We start from the raw sequence: 16,852 nt of genomic DNA, 5'->3' as shown, positions 1-16,852 counted from the left end.
ACACAGAATTAACTAACTCTGCTTCCCTCTGCGCTGTCAGCTCCTTCTGCCTGACATGAGCAGGCTTCAAATGATACCCAAATGTGTTGATTTGGCCACTTCAAGGGAAGCGCTAAACAACCGAGTACGACTCCTATTTCAAGTTGATGTGTGCATCCAAATTAAATTCATTTTCCTAAAAAGCTTGACAACATGTCACTTAGCCGGAGGCCTTGTAGTAACTTTGTATCTCTGCGTACCAGAGCCAGATAGTGTTGGACTTCCTTGCCTTAGGCTGCTGTGTATGAAGTGCGGCTTACTGGTTGATAGGCTTAGCATGGTTTCTAAGTGGAGTAAAGGCACGAGGGGGCTTACTGGCTTCCTTCATGAATCCACAGAGTTACAAAGGTCTTCATCTGAGAAAAACTTTGAAGTGAATAGAGAAGAAACACAGCAGCTTTATTGGATAACACCAAAGTCAACCCTTGGACACACACAGAGATGACTGAGGCTGAAATGTACTGCAGACAACACATTAAAGCTTCGACCGTATATTTAAAAAATGCTTGTGCTTTACTTTGTCTTGCAAAGATCACCTAGTTAAAACAAGCAAGCGTTTTAGGCAGTCTCCAGAGGCTGAATCTGACTGAGAACAAGAAGGATACTGTGACCCACCTTTTTAACTAATAAGGACAATATATATTTTTTTTCATTAATAATAAAACACCATACTGTATAAAATACCATTTCAAAATCATGACCGAGACTATAAACTCATCAGGGAAGTGTTTATTTTGGTTGTTTTTGAAGTGCTCCCTGCTGGCTGTTTAAAAGATATTATTAGTTAGTTTTATGCCTTTTCCTAAAATGGGTTTATTGATCACGGAGGGAATTTGGGGGTTATGCGGGGGAAAAAAAAAAGACATTTTTTTCCTAGAATCCCCAAGAGGATTATTTTGCCCTTCACAGACATCAATGCAAAATGTCACACTCAAGAACTGATGGATAGATAAACATACTCTAACTTAGATAAAAGACAAATATGAATAATAATGCAAGTCTGAATGGGTCCAGGATAAAATATTTAGCCGAGGCCAGAATGGATAACACGCACATGGAGCACAAGCCGGGTTACTGGCTGACCAGAGCAGCAGGGTGAACCTTACCTGAACCGAGCAGAGTGTGGAGAACTAATCTGAGCAAGTAATGAGTGAAATTCAGAGCAGAGCAGCCGAATCAGATGGGTTTCAAGCCTGAGGAGCAGAGTTGAAGAGGTGAAGGGGCTATAGACTGAAGCATGAGAGAGAGGTCCAGTGAAGAGGAGGCAGATGTGGACAGGGTGATAAATTTTCAATGTTCTACTTTAACAATATTTAATTTATTAAAATGTGTTTTTGTTGTAGTCAACTGTGAGGTCATTTTAAAAATTCAGGAAATGAGCTGTTCAATCTGTTTTACAGTGAGCAGTAAGTGAGTCTGTTTTTTTAAATAATGCCTTTATTTTAACAATACTGATAGTAAACTTTCTCCCAAAGTGTATTGTCATCTTTTGCATAACACTCTTCTTCTACAACAAATAAGTTATTTACATCGATTAGTTATTGTCCTCTTTGTTTGCACAGTATGTATTTAAATAATGTCAGTCATTTGAAACACTAATAAAGTTCCTAAAATAATCTTATGTTCACTTGTTGCTATCGTAGCAGCGATGGCTCAATTGCTGTGTGCAGTGGAAGACTTAGAGACATGTCATCAGTTCTAGTGTTAAGGCACGTTCATGTCAAGACCCCACACTCACATCCATCTTTTATATACAGTCAATGACTGTGCTCCACTTGATGCAATTAGCCAATTACAGTCAACCATGAAATTAAAGTAAAATTAAGTAAAAATTCAGAACTTCAACAAAGGCAAACATTAAGATAAAAGTTCCAAATTAATTTCATCCCTACTTAAAAAAAAAAAAAAAAAAAAAAAAAGAAGAAAGAAGTACTGAATATTACCCCACTATATCTGCCATGCGACGCACTGGATATTAACTATGGGGTATGAAACACTCCAATATGTGCATAATTTCTTGGCGATGCAGTGCTGATTCATTTACACCATGACACAAAAACCTCCACTGAGTGCTGTATAAGATGACAGACACCAAAATTAGTCATCCCTGATTGTCAGTTAGCTGAAGGTGAAGAGAAACCTGACAACGAAGGTAAAATTAAGTGTCGATCTTTATTTTTGGCATCCGCAGATAGTGCCTGTGACGTCAGGAAAACCCACAGACAGTCCATGTGTGGTATTCAACATGTCCCACGGGTATAGGGAAAAAGTTATCAGAGCTTCAGAACAAGGGTATGGTTTCAAAACCACAGGACAAGAACAGAACCGATCAATAAGGAAAGGCCATTTAACACAACAGAAGAAGAGAGACACAGAGAGTCGTTTAGGTGTGTCAAAGGGGGTACTCACGATGACATTTGGTGCTGGCTAAATTACTTTCTCCCATTTACTGAGCTTATCCACTCATAAATAAGGCAGAAAAACCGATCCAATTGTCAAAAGTGATTGTTGACAACAGCCTCTGTTTTGTTCACGTCTGGGGAAATAAGTCTGCAAATTACACTGGCGTGGATATAAACGGTGCTCCACTGAAGCAGAGACTGAGCAAGGAGAGGAATACTTTTCCTGATGAATTATGCATTGTTCCACTTTTGTATCATCATGTATGCCACCACCACGTTCATGTTCACTCTGTGAAGAACTTTTTGTCCACTGCGAATTAGCAGCACCTCTCTCCAATCACCTTTCATGTCATCCACAGACAGTTTCTACAGGAGATGCGTTTGCAGTCAACCTGCAAACAACTGTGATTAAACAGCCAGTGTCAGATTGCAGGGACGTGGTCTCCTTTTTATGTAATCAGCAACAAAATATGTAGCTTTATCACCGACTTAAAATTTAAGTTAACTTAATCCTTTTTATCCTCCAGATTGTTAAGTCCTGAGCCATCTATACACCACCACAAAAAAAAGGCATTAGTGGGCTTCACAAGGGTAATGGTGCCTTCAAGGTTGCCATTTGTAACTATAAATCTAGCTTTAAGCAGAGAGTACAAAAGGATAGAAGGAAGTGTGGGAGGGAGAGAAAACATCTTAAATTACTTGCTCTTCCAGTTCATCCCACGGCCAGATCGCTGTCACGGGTTGGACTGACGTTTGATTGAAAGTGCAGACACGGCAAACCAAGACCCAATTAGCACGTTGGCTAGCCCCTGACCCCTGATGACAATCGGATGACTACCAATAAATGTCTGTTAGATCCCGGCCGCCATCACCGTGTGTCAATCACGTCTGGTGGCTCGGGAAGACGGAGCTATGGTTTACTCCTACACTCGCACAGAAAAACGATCCAGGCTTCAAAGAAAATTGGACATATTTTATTTATGAACACTTTCATACACGTTGGCAGTCACGCATGTCATTTTCACTTCAGCAGCAATGCATTAAGGAGCTTTAATTGAAAGATACTTAAACAGCAACTGATTTCATTAAATGACTGATTGTTTTCTTGTGGCATCACAATTATTTGTCTTTAGTCATTCAGACTGTTGGGTTCATGAGGATGTGCTGTGGAAATTAATGAGCTTTCACGCATAAGAAAAAGCATTTTTCATTCTGTTTAATTGAAAATGAGGCACTGTATTATTAATGTGAATACTGCATTGTCCCTGGATGAGGTCTGCTGAACAGCCATCACACACAGCGGTCAATAACATATGAATGTCTCTGAATGTGGACATGTGATTTCCTACAAGCTGAGGGTGCAGAAATCTTATGTAGATGGAACCATGTAGCATCGCCTCCAGTCCATCCTCTCTGCTCAAAGTCACAAATCTTTCACCATGCCTTAGCCATCCACATTATCACGCTGATGTAGGCCTTGCCAACCTCAGCAAAAGAAAAAGGTTCCTCTGGAGACACACCAGCCTTACACAAACTGTCTACACTGGGTCCAGTTCTAGGTTTTTGGGGACCTTATGGACATTTTTCAGGGACTCCCTCATAATCCTTAAATCAACTACACATACTTAATATAATTTATTGTGCATCACAGTTTCTCTTGGCTAAGCATAAATGGTCTCCATCTGTAATCACGTACTGTTTTAAATATTAGAGCACAATTTTTATAACTATTTTTTGTAAAGCATCCCTTGCCATTGGGTCGCAGGCACCTTGGGGTTCCTTGGCCACTCTTTGAGAACTGTGTGTTTAAACAGTGCAATCGTGAGGCACCACTATAGCTCACTTGGTTGAGCAGGTGATCCATATGCCAATAGGCTGCAGGGGCCTGAGTTTGATTCTGCTACGGACCATTTCCTGCGCTCTCTCCCCATTCTCCTGTCTGCTTCCAACTGTCCAACAAAGGCTTTTAAAAAATGCCCCAAAAATTAATTTTAAAAAAAAAACTGCCATTCAGTGTGAGAGTCTCTAATACATTTGCAGTCATTTATTGTCCCGTGAGGTTTTTCTCCTGTGCTCTCCGTCCGCTATGGCTGTCACCATATGTGAGGGGAGGAGGGCTGGAAGGTCTTGGAAGAGCATTGCAGACCCCCAGACCCTTTCAGTGTAGTCAACTAAAGGGAACCAGGGCCACTAATGACCCTGCTGGATCAAAGTCAAGTGCCTCAGAAGAAGACAAGCACTGTGCATTGCTGTGTGGGCTGTTGAAGCACCTTGTATAACCGAAGGTTAAAAGGTGATACAAAAGAGCACACTTAGCAATCAAGATTATGTAGTAGCCAGTGGAGCCGGTACAGAGGAAATAAAACTGCCTGCATGTTTACCTAAACCAATCCCAACCCTTAAATCAATTTCAGATCACAAACTGGTGAATAAGTAGAAAAATGTCCCTTTGCATAAATCACCAATGATATCCATCACATTTATCTCCTCAAGATCAGAATAAAAACAGGGTTTGTTCCGGGCTGAAATAAGCATCACTACAAATATAATCTGAACATAATTAGTCCTTGTACAGTAAAGGAAATTATTGAGAATTCCCACTGTATAAATAAAACAAAATTAAATAGTCTGTATTGCGCTATGTATGACCTTTTTATGAACAAAAAAACTTCATTATGTTGGAGTAAATAATACTCCCCATTTGCATCATTTTACTACAGTGGTGGTGATTTTGCTTGGTGCTGCAGGAATCTTTACATCTTTGCATAAAAACCTGGAAAATGTGAAAGTGTAATCTTCGCTCCGTTCATCAAAACACATCACAAGCTGTTTTATAGCCTCACAATGAAGTTTAGTTTCTGAACTTTACAGAGGAAGACTGCCAGAAAGAGAATAGCCTCAACAACGGACACTTGTTCCACAAAGTAACTGCCACATGTATGGAAGTTGTGTTTGTGGATAACATGAGAAATCCCGTGTTTCACCGAGAAGATAAGCTTTGGCTATGTGAAGATCACAGAAGTTTGGAAATCTCTTACGACCGGATGTTTTTCTCTCCGTCATCGGGGAATCTTTTTCTTTCCAAAAATGCTTTGTTTTACTTATCAAATCCTACCAAACTCCCCACTAAAAGACACTGAGGATGAAAGTGTAATACATTTAAAAAAGGTCAATCTACACCTTGCAACCCCATCCAAGAGGGACCACACACACTCTGTGCATCTACAAGATAATTTGCTCTCCTACAAAGCACAGTTGCTGCCAACTCTTTTTGTTGTTTAACACGTTAGATTCTGGGGGAGGGGCAGCAGCTGTTAGCTGAGCCCAGCTGTCAAAGATGGCTGGCATAGATGAGAGGGGAGGAGCGGATTTTGAGCAAACCTGTGCATGAACGGTCCCAAAGGAAACTCACTTTAAAAGAGTTCCCCAACAGCCCAGATGATAACTGGATGTCTCTGTTTACCTCTGCGTCTAAGGCATATTGGCAATCCCATGCACTCATTACATCCGCTAAACACTGTGATGAAGATAAACCATGATTGACTTGGCAATGATGATGAGGTTTTGCATGAAATGTCTACGTAGTCTGCATATTCTTAAAACTCTGGTCCGACTACACACCTCACCAGCATCATTTACAAGAAAAAGTCCAGATGCTCCCGTGGTCTCGTTGCACTACGTCCAAACACAATACAACAAACTGCACAGGGCAAATTGAGGTGGACTTGGGCCACTGACTGAAAAGATTATGATTTACAGGGTAGGAGTTTTTGACCCCCCCCCCCCCTCATAATTATTATGCATGAATTGAAATGAGGAAAAAAATGTTAAGGAAACTGTGGTACAGCTCAGTCTAGACTACAATGCACATTTGCTTTCATGCTGTTCACGCCATGTTATTTCTCAAACCGTACATTAGCACAAATTGAATTCTCCGTCCTTCATTTCCTGTGTTGGAGCCTGGCTACTTCACTGTGGTCACTGTTGAGACCACTGGAAGCCGGGCAGCATTATGATGCTTAATGACACGGCTTTAAGCGGACTACGTCAGCTGTTAAAATGAAGGCTTTTAGCAACTCTAACCTGGATTTTCTCTTTGCCACTGCCACCATGGAAGATAATAATTTCAAAGTAAGACTCAGTACTTCATGTTCTTTCATAACAAAAAATATTTTTTCTAATGGCAAATATAACCAACGATAATTCATTTACCCGTTACCATGATAGCACTCTGTCCATCACAGCTTCTGTCATTTGCACTCTGGATGACAAAAATGTATATATGTATGCAGAGCTCTACTGAAAACTCAAACACAGAAATCCTCACAGGACATAAGAATAAAAAGCCTCTCGAAGCCCTTTCATGTACAACTTCTAATATGTCCCCGCCCCCCGAATGAGCAATTCATTGCTCAAAGCCAATGCAGCTCCCTCCCACCTCAAACCACCGAGTCCAGAGTTAACCAATGTGTCCAGCTTCAAAGCCATTGGCCTAAAATGCTTTAATGAGCTGCATGACAATTACAGTACCTTGTAGCTAACAGCATCCAAGTCAGCAGACACCCCCCCCCCCCGCCAGACTAGCAGTGCAGACAATAGAGTCTAACAAAAAAAACGATACTGTTGTTTTTCTTAACCTGTCCACAAGGTAAATGAAAGAGGCTGAGATTTCTTACAAGTGTGTTTTTCAGCCAGGATCGTTCCTCTGCTTTTCAGCTGAAATAATGCAATTATGTAATCCCTCACCAGCTTCCCGCTTAACTATCCACGGCATTAGCTGGCATGCATGACTAAGCTAGAGCTGTCCCAAGCACAGAGGTGAGATAGAGGGCGAGTTATCCTTTATCTATTTTCATAGGGAAACCTAAACATTAAATCCATCCAAAGTATTAGGAGCAGTGTACAGCCACCGTGTAGCACTCCAGGGAACAGGAGCTCCCAGAGGATACACATGCAAAAACAGAGAGGACACACGAACTCCACACAGAGACCTGCCCCAGTTTGAACCCAGGCAACAGTGCTGAGAACTAAGCCACCATCCTACGGGCTGTGCAGGCTGATAGATCCACCGTCAAAGCACTTCTTGGTTTTTAGATTTCTGTTTTAATGCCTCAAGATATGCAATTTGATCATGGCCTGATGCAAGGAATCACATGCAATAGGTCACATGCAAATGATGGATCTGACTGAGAACCTAAGGAAAATACATGGCACTATACAGACTGTTAGCTGCACTGATGGGCATCTAAACAGGTTCAGAATTTACAAACTAATGCAGTTTTAAATTAGACTTGAAAAAAACGATCAACATCATAAACTCATCAGAAAAGTCAAAAATGAAATGATAAGTAAGGTAGGTTTTCCATAGATGTCTATACAATCAGACCAGAGGAGTTCCCCCCTGCTGGCCACTAGAAAGAACGCCATTAAGGCACATTTACACTTGCCCATCATTTGAAACCCAAAGGTTACATCCATGTTTTACATACTGTGTGTGAGGTTAAGAGCTTTGTTTTGTGTTAAGGAATTTCTGACTGTTTTTCATTAACAAAAAGACATGCACCAGCCCATTCACAGCAGCCAGAAAGGCATTTTATTCTTTCATTCTTTGACTATTTGGCAACCGAGGTCTGTGGTTTCTGTGTTATACTCAAGTCAAAGCAATGTTCAAGCTGCCGGAAACATATCCCCTGAACATTCAAGCTACTTGGAAAATAATCCCTGGTATTATCTGCTCATAATCTTGAATGGATTTTTGACTACAAGTACAAACACGACCCAAAGTGAAACCGTTCTGGACTTACAAACTGGAGGGAAAAAAACAAAAAACAAAAAAACAAGATCAAGCCAGCGAGGACAGCTCTCCCTCAACTTAAACAGAATTTATCTTGCCACTAAATTGGTTTGCTTCACAACTGGCTCCCAGCGTTGGCGTTTGTGGCTTTCAGTGTGTCAGATTTGACACAGCTCTCTTTCAGTAGCTGTGGGCTGTAGCTAACCACCCACACAACCCACTGGAGAGCAAGCAGATTCCCTTCACCAGCTTGACAACACTGATCATTCTCATCATTGTCCCCTCGAGCACTGAGCAGACATTTATTGCCTAAAGCATGCGACTGGTCAAAATATGACTAATACTATAGTGAGCAAGTCTATAAATGCAGTTCCTTTACTGTAAGAATGAGCTGAGGCTTATAGAAAAGTACTGAAGCAACTAGAATATAGTGCAAACCACCAACGCCTACAGTTTCCAGAGGGTTAACACCACATCACTTTGGATGACATGCACAATTGAAGCACTAGAAGCCAGCATTTTATGCGCCTGGAGATGTTGTCATATTTCTGCATCTTTGCACCAGTGACCAACGCAGGAGCCGCCACGCAACGTCAATCACAAACAGACAGGTCCGCGCTGATGGCCAAAGGGGGACAAAGCAGGCTTCCTCTGGTCCAAGCCCCGAGATTTGTGCATTTTTGACTTGTTTACCAGGATGGGCGTCCAGAAGAGGGGAAATCTAAAAGATTTGTGCATATAAATCAAATCAACCGCTCAAACAAAGAAATTCCTTCACACGCTAAAATGTGAGTAATTCAGACCTTTGCAGCAGTTTATGATTATAATTTACGCCAGCTCCTAAACAGCACTCGCAGACTGTGTCCCTTTTGTACAGTCCCAGCTTTACAGCCGAGGAATCTCTGAGGAAGAAGAAAAGAGCCAGTGTCATGTGGTCAGAAGGCATTTTAGTCAGACAAAAATTTGTGTCAGCACTTTCTGCAAGGGAGCGAGAGGCCAGCGTTCAGAGCTGTTAGCCTCTTTCTCAGAGGAGAGCCAGGGTTTAATGGGACTACTCTTCCACTCCATTTGCCTGCTCACATCTTGCAGGCCACAGCTGCATACATGTGAGCCAGTGACTGTCGCTCTGCATACCTCTCTGCAGCCTGGGAGCTCCTGAACCCACTTTAACAGCTGACAGAAGTCTTTCATCTTCAGGCGCACACTTGAAAATCGAAACGGACTACGGACAAAACGCGCGTGGATGAGACAACACTTCGTCCTGGTAATAAGACTGCAGTTCACTGACAAATTACGCATTTTCTTACCTCCTTACCAGCCCTCGAAATTATCGCACCATATCCTCGTGCTGCTGTGGTCATAGTTTTTCTGACTGTGACAACACCAGAAGGTCTTGCTCTGACTTTGGATCCATTTCAGACTCAAACAACAATTTCATGGCTGGCTGGTCTCAAAGTAATTACATATGGCCTCAAGCCGGAGCATCGATCAGTACCCGGGACACTTCTGAAAAATAAGACTATTTTTGATAGACAGCTTCTTCAAGAGAAGACAGCACCTCTACCGTATGGACTATGGAAATTCACAGTGAAAAAGAAGCAGGCTCTATGTTTCATGCATTTATTTCCTGTTGACAGAGTTTTCCAAGTTAACTCACATTCCCAACTCTCCTCTCCTGAAAAACAAGTGTTACATGTTCAACTACAAAATCTTTAAATGATACAAATTTGAAAGAAACCATTTACTAGAATTAGCATCCCGTATATAGCAGCTTGAAATATAGATCCACTTAAACAAGCAAGCTGATAACTCCCAGTTTAGCCCTCTAAACCAAGGGTGTCAAACAAAGGTCTACAATCTGGCCCACAGGACACTTTTGGAAAATGTGAAGGAGGGCATAAACTTTGCACTTTTAATTTATTTAGTATTTAGTAGTTTTACAGCTTTTCCTCCTGATAAAAACCTCCCCCATGGCAATACCACAACAGAGTCATTAAGTAAACAAATGGGGGGAAAAAAGTTCCTGTTTTTTGAGGCCACAGTCATTTTTTAAAGAACATGCTCTGTATACTAACACAAGCTTTCGGCTTTATAATTACAGGACAGTTTTTGTTCTCATTTTGTGGCCTACTTACACATTGCAAGCTTAACAACATATCTACTGTTCTGTGAGTGTTCCTATACCTCAGGACTTTTCTGTGGTGCATCTGTAGGTGTAAAAAGGTCCCAGCTACACACCGGTTCCCGTGCCATGAAACTTAAGAAGACTCACCATGAGCAGACAACAAATCCGGCTTTGAGGGCAGCGAGGCGCTACATTTCGCTGGGCTGAACCACAGTCCCAAACCCTCTCCAGAGGGGACACCCAGCAGCTCTCTACAAAGGCAATAACAGTGAAATAAAACACTTTAAGGTGAGCAATGAACTGAAAGGCCCTTGTATTGACACACAGGAGAAACAGCAGACACTATTTGACATCCGACTCAGTGGAGTGGCAAGTCTACAGAGTGAACAGCCTGACCTGTCACTGTTCACTCTGCTGTGGATCTTTTTCCAACAGAGAACACAAACAGCATTCGGGGCTACAAGGGGTGATTGCTAGGGCAGACTGGGACAGCAGACAGTTGTCATATTCCACAGGGGGTGGATTCTGACATAAAGTACTGCTTTGAAAGTTGTGATGTAGAGGCTCTAAGTAGTCTGACCGAAAGTCTGATTATGTCATTAGATGTTGAGTTAAGGACGGGGGAGAGAGGGACTGAAATATCTGTGTGGGTGATGTTAGCAGCCATGTGATTAAGACGAAAATGAGTGGGAACCGGAGAGATGTAAATGTGAACGGCTATTGTTTGGCTGCTCCCAGTGTTGAGCATTTAAATTAACATCTTTAATACACACAGGCCACCCAGTGGTAACATTACATTACATCACATACTGCATCCCCCTTAATGCTCAAAAGTAATCTTAGGCAGCATTTATTAGCTACAGGGGACCCACTGAGCTCATTCCAACTTCATATTTTTATTTTACACTGTACAAAAGTATCCCTGCGTGATTCACAGTTTAAAATAATACTTATGCATCTCAAACTGGGACTTGGTGCAGCCTCTCACCTCATCCACTGTCTGAAAAAAAAAACAAACCCTTTAACCCAAGACAGCATGAAAAAGGTGGAGCACGTTTGGGAGTGTCAAGCATGGGGTAGACATGAGAGAGAAACTGAGGACAAAAGATTCATAATGCCCTGGATAATCATTTTAAACACTCGGCATAACCAAATTTTGCAAATGTTAACTTTTTCTTCCCTTAATATTATATAAATTGAGCAACCAGAGGTGTTTTTGGCAACCACCTAACAACCGTCTGTCGCTAGGGAAAAATGAGTACTCCCCAACCAGTTGCGAACAGTTGCTGAAGGCTACTGTAATATCATCTACCAAGCTTCAAGCAACGCGGGCCTAAAGACCGGTTTAATGACCCCTCTGTGAGCACCAGTTGCTATGGGAAAAGCTGTATTCCCTGAGCAGCTGGTGAGTGGTTACAAGAGGTTGTTTGCTTTTCGTAAGTGAAACTGGTTACAAAGAGATATATGGTGGCACACATAAACCTCACAATTACTTTGGTTGCTAAGCAGAATGACACAGTGACCTATAGTTTGCATGGAACTATACTTGTCTGTAAACACCAACTACACCCTATGAGGTAGTGAAACTGTTTAAGTTATGCCTTACTACTACACCTTTACTTTGAAGGTGAACTTTCTCCATTTCCTGCTTTGTGTCGCACCTTTTTTTAAAGTTTCTCTACCGTTTGGTGATTGGTTAATGAGTTTTTGCGAACACTAGTGTCATCCATGCACCACGGGTGACCAAAGAAAGGAGGTTTTTGGAACTCCCCTGCTTTTTTTCACCAATTTCACTTACACCAACCTCTAGGAAACTCTTAAAGCTGGCTGGAAAATACACGTTTTCCCCTCGGCCTGTGCAACTGAGGCCTAAACCAACTTTCTCCTGATTTACTGGTCTAGCAAGTGGCTAGGATTTCTGTGTTCTGGTAGAGCTGTGTGCCAGAGATGCCCAGAGTTGAAATTGATGCCATATGAAGCCAAGAGTATAAAAAAACCTGTCAGAAACCAAACATTTAGAGCAGCCTGAAGCCTATGCTATTGGCTTACAGGGCTTAGTTGTGCATATCCCGACCTCATTAGAAACACTGATCATGATTAATCTGAGCACCCACCATTACATCAGTATATATATAGGACAGAAAATAAGGAAAGGCATAATAGATCCAATTTAAAGTTGCACTGACCCATAGAGATTTTCAGGGACTTTTTATATTAAAACAGAAGCAGTGAGAAGACAGAAAGTGGGGGGTGGGGTTGTCACATGCGGCAAACGCAACATAGCGGAAATGCTCCCAGTTTATACATGGGATGTGCAGTGTACCAAAAACGCTACATGAAAACATGCTTAATAGCAACTTAACTAGCACGCACTTCTGGAGAGAGGACATTACTTGCACCAGTTTTTGTGAAACAAATATTTTCCTAAAAGCTTCCAGTGTGTTTTAATATATTCATTCAAGCTTTCTGAAGTCCCCATTTCAGCTCTCACGTCTCCCTCTGCCATCCTCCAGAGTCAATGTAGATAAATTTCCCACATAAACTAAGAAAAAGAAACAGAAGGTCATTTCTGCACAAAAGACAGAAAAGAATACAGCAACACAGTAATCAAGTTTTCTCAAGGGTGTCACACAGAGTTTGAATACTTTTTTTCCCCATTTTCTAATTATAGTTTGCACATTGCTCTCTGTAGGGAACACTTTATAAGACTTAATCTGTTTTACACCAACTTGCCAACACATTAATTAAGCTGAGCAAACCAAAAGTCTAAATAAATTACAGCAGGAATCATGAGAGGCAGTAAGAATAACTCCATCATTCTGAGTTAGACACTTAGAAATATTTTTGTTCTGGGATTTGCAGGCTTAGAGGGGAAATCTAAATAATGTCTGTGATGCTACGCTTGGGGTAACATTTGACTTTTTTAATTGAAAGCAAACATGAAATGTTTGTGAGAGCCCACATCGTGATCTTTAAATAAAATGTCATCTCCTCTATCAAACACTATTTTTTTTTACTGCAATTTTTCTTACTGTGAATTTCTCTGACATAACATTTCCAAAGATATCTGGTTATGCGAGTTTAGTGCGTATGCAAGTGAAACAGACTGCAGAAATGTAGCTAATGGTTCGGAGTTAGAGAAGGATAGCAGAAGCCATAGAAAGCCACTCCCCTTGTCATTCCAATCCAGAAGGGTCACATTGTTTGGGCAGCTGCCCCCCAGCAGATGATGATTAGAAGAGAAAGAAGGGCAAAACACCTCCCCGTGCTGCTCGTCTGGTTTAGAAAGATACGGATTGTTGCGGCTAAGCCTGGTGCACAAAATGAAAAAACATCCACAGAAATCCTAATCATCTGGCAGAATAAAAAGTAAATTCTCTTTTGTCTGCTGGGCTTCTGTGTTATTAGCCGAACAGGCCAAGAAACAAGATCAAAACAAATTATGTGACCAACACACTAAGTCCCCATTTCACTGATAAATAAGGCATTTAAGCTTTCCCTCTCATCTCCTCCTCAAAGGCCATGAGTGTTTCAGCTTTCATGTAATACAAATGCCTCTGTGTAAAGGCTAGCACTTCATTTTTGCCTTTTCAAGCTAACATCATGAAGAAGCCACTGTTCTGTCCAATTTGAGAAACGGGTACTCAAACAAACTTGCCTGCAGCTACACGCTCAGGGAGTAGGGTCGTTTGCACCCGCTCGCATTTTCTAATTCTGAAATATCTAGGACATAAAACACATGATAACCGCCTAACATCACTTACAAATATTTAAATAAATCACCAATTAAAATGAGTAAAACCAATCAAGACAGGTGATGGAGAGAATAAGCAATGCAAACGAATATGGTGGGCTCTTTAATTACACGCTGTAGACTAATTTAGAGTAAACTTGGTACAGTTATTAATTTTATGCCCCCGACTCAGGTCACATAAGAGGCAATGAAATTCAAATTAGTTTTAGAAATAGAAACAAACAAACTTTTTAAAAAAACAAAAGAATTTTTTCAATCCATTATAGGTGAGATGCACGGTATCAAAGCATAGGAAGCTATTTTTGGCTGCTCCCTTGCCACTAGGGGTCCCCGCAGCAGGTAGCTCCACCTGTTTGATTTGGCAGAGTTTGATGCAGGACGCCCATCCTGACATAAACCCCACAGGGATTTGTGTCTCCGTCTGGAATCGACCCAGCGACCTTTCACTTGTCAAGCGAAAGGTCGCTGGCACCTGGAAAACTGTAGCAGCATTCAGTAAAGGTATTCAGGTTGTCCCATTTTATCACTTGTTGTTCACAAAGAGCCAATCAAGAGCTGAACCAGGAAACATATGAGCAAATCTACTCATTATATGATGTAAGTGTAATTAAATCTAAGTATAAGTAAAGCTGCAATGTTATCAAACCTTGCATAAGTATAGCAGAAATATACCTGCAATGGGCAAGAGGTGTTTTAAACCTCATTTTGGGCCAAAGTAACTAAAGTCTTTTCTTGGAGTTAAACTTAGGGAATTCTCCCCATTCATTTAGATAGCCTTGGTCCTGTTTACATGAAATAACTGCCTGAAGAGGTTACCAAGATGGCTGCTGAATGTCTTCTGCTTCTAGAATGGCATCTTTGCAAACCTTGGTCATGTCATTAGCAAACACTGTTAGCAAACACTGTTACCGCACAGCATGCAGCCTCCTCAGCTTACATGCTGCTGTGCATAATGAACTTAATGAACACAGGACACCTGTCCACATAGCAGTTACACCAGTCCACCATCTGCATAAATTTAACCAACACTTTTCAACTTTTGCTACCACTGGTCAGGTTTCCAGAGTGTTTAAAAGACCTTGATGAATTCTAATGTAGTACAGTTGTAACAAGTCAGTCTGTGAAATTTCTTCCCTCCTAGATATTTCACGATCAGGTGCAAGCGCACAGTGGAAACATTTAGGAACCACTGATTCAGCCACATAAAGCCACTGAGGTGCATAAAAGTCGCCAATGCTGTTGACTCAATTAGTGCAGAGTTCCAAACCGGCTCTCGGTGTTGCCAGAGAGCTCTTGTAGGTGCAACGTGCAGGTGATTTATAGGTACAAAAATCCAACATGACCACATAGGCTTTGTATCCAAAAGTACTTAATCACCTGCTCTCACCCACAAACTGCAAAAATAAAAAGCATCAGAGACGATGCTGCTGCCTACTGCAAGTCAGGCCCATTAGTCTTTTATCTACAACTTCTAACATAAATCTACTCTCATCAGAAGACAACAAGGCATTTCCCCTGAAATGGATGTGTAAGTGCAGCACAGTTGCTTTTCCCCCCATTACTTTTCCAAGACCAAATTGCAATTTCTAAAGTGACAGTCTGGCCTTTAATCCTAAACTGGCGCAGCACTCTTTCCAACACTCACCTTCTTCAGCATCCTTTAAGCACAGATGACCTTTATTCCCAGGCCCAAAATGAGAAATGGTGCCTCTTGTGTCGAGATTTCAGCTCATTAAAACATGTTGCTAATGCTGCCTTGTGGGGAGCCATCAGAGAGAGGCTTAAAAGCACTTTATGCCATCCAAGCACAAAGGTTTTGGACTGCTTTGTCAGAAGAGCCAAAACTAGATATACAAGTATAAGCTGTAAAACAACACAAACACCTCCAGCACCTACTTAAGAAATCAGCCGCTTATGTGCTTAACATTTTATCACAGGAAACAAAAATAGAACATCTGAACAGCAGCTCGGCAGGTGTGCTGCGCTTTGAGTTGGAGGTACATGCTCGAATGACAATGTTTCATGCCTTTATCGAATCACGCTGAATTAAGAGACATCAAGTTTAAAATGCTACTAACCTCCTAAACAAACACATGCCATCTGCTGGTCTACACTCAGCAAAGCTTGAAAAGTCTGCAAAAGCTATTTTAAGCTTCATCTTATGCAGCGTTAATCAAGATGAATGAAACGTTTAAGCAAACACAGTCTGTAAGCCGTCCTGGCAGAAGGGCTGGAGCCTCCACAGCATGGCGAATGGGATATGGTTAGGCAGCTGGCTTAAAGCATTGCCCAGGATTAGCCCCTTTCTTAGAATTCATCTCATTACTGCAGTTACATCTCATAAAAGGGTGGGACATGAAGAAATATTACTCAGTTGCTAATATTGCAGCTAAAGTAGAGCCCCCTGTGAAATATGTTTCCGCCTCTCTTTTTATATCTAGACACCAGACATACACGTGGAGGAAGCATAAAGACTGACAGTCCAAAGCAAGAACATGAATGAGCAGAGTTACTGTTAATTTTCTCAGCTTTTAATGGCTCTCCAGCCTGAAAATAAACATGAAAAAGCACAGTATATAGAATATGTGACTCACAGGAAACACTGACCGTGTCACTAGCCAACTACTGTGTCGTTACCTCTGTGACTCCACGTTAAAAATGTATGCTTCAAGGCCTTCTGTGTCTAGTTGGCTTAATGAAGACAAGACATAATATAGTTTCCTTGGAACTGGCATTAA

General features: G+C 41.4%; 1 protein-coding gene across 3 annotated transcripts in view; it reads right to left on the bottom strand.

The window, feature by feature from the left end:
• Window positions 1-16,852, bottom strand: part of tanc2b (tetratricopeptide repeat, ankyrin repeat and coiled-coil containing 2b) — a 165,414-nt gene that overhangs the window by 135,905 nt on the left and 12,657 nt on the right. For all 3 annotated transcript variants that reach the window (XM_031760131.2, XM_031760132.2, XM_031760133.2), the window contains exon 2: window positions 10,508-10,611. The gene's annotated coding sequence lies outside the window, so the exon portion shown is untranslated. The remainder of the gene's footprint in view (window positions 1-10,507; window positions 10,612-16,852) is intronic.

This window comes from Oreochromis aureus, linkage group 8 (assembly GCF_013358895.1).
Source record: "Oreochromis aureus strain Israel breed Guangdong linkage group 8, ZZ_aureus, whole genome shotgun sequence".
NCBI lineage: Eukaryota > Metazoa > Chordata > Actinopteri > Cichliformes > Cichlidae > Oreochromis > Oreochromis aureus.
Note: the sequence above shows the minus strand (reverse complement) of the source record. Positions and strands in the feature narration are given on the sequence as shown.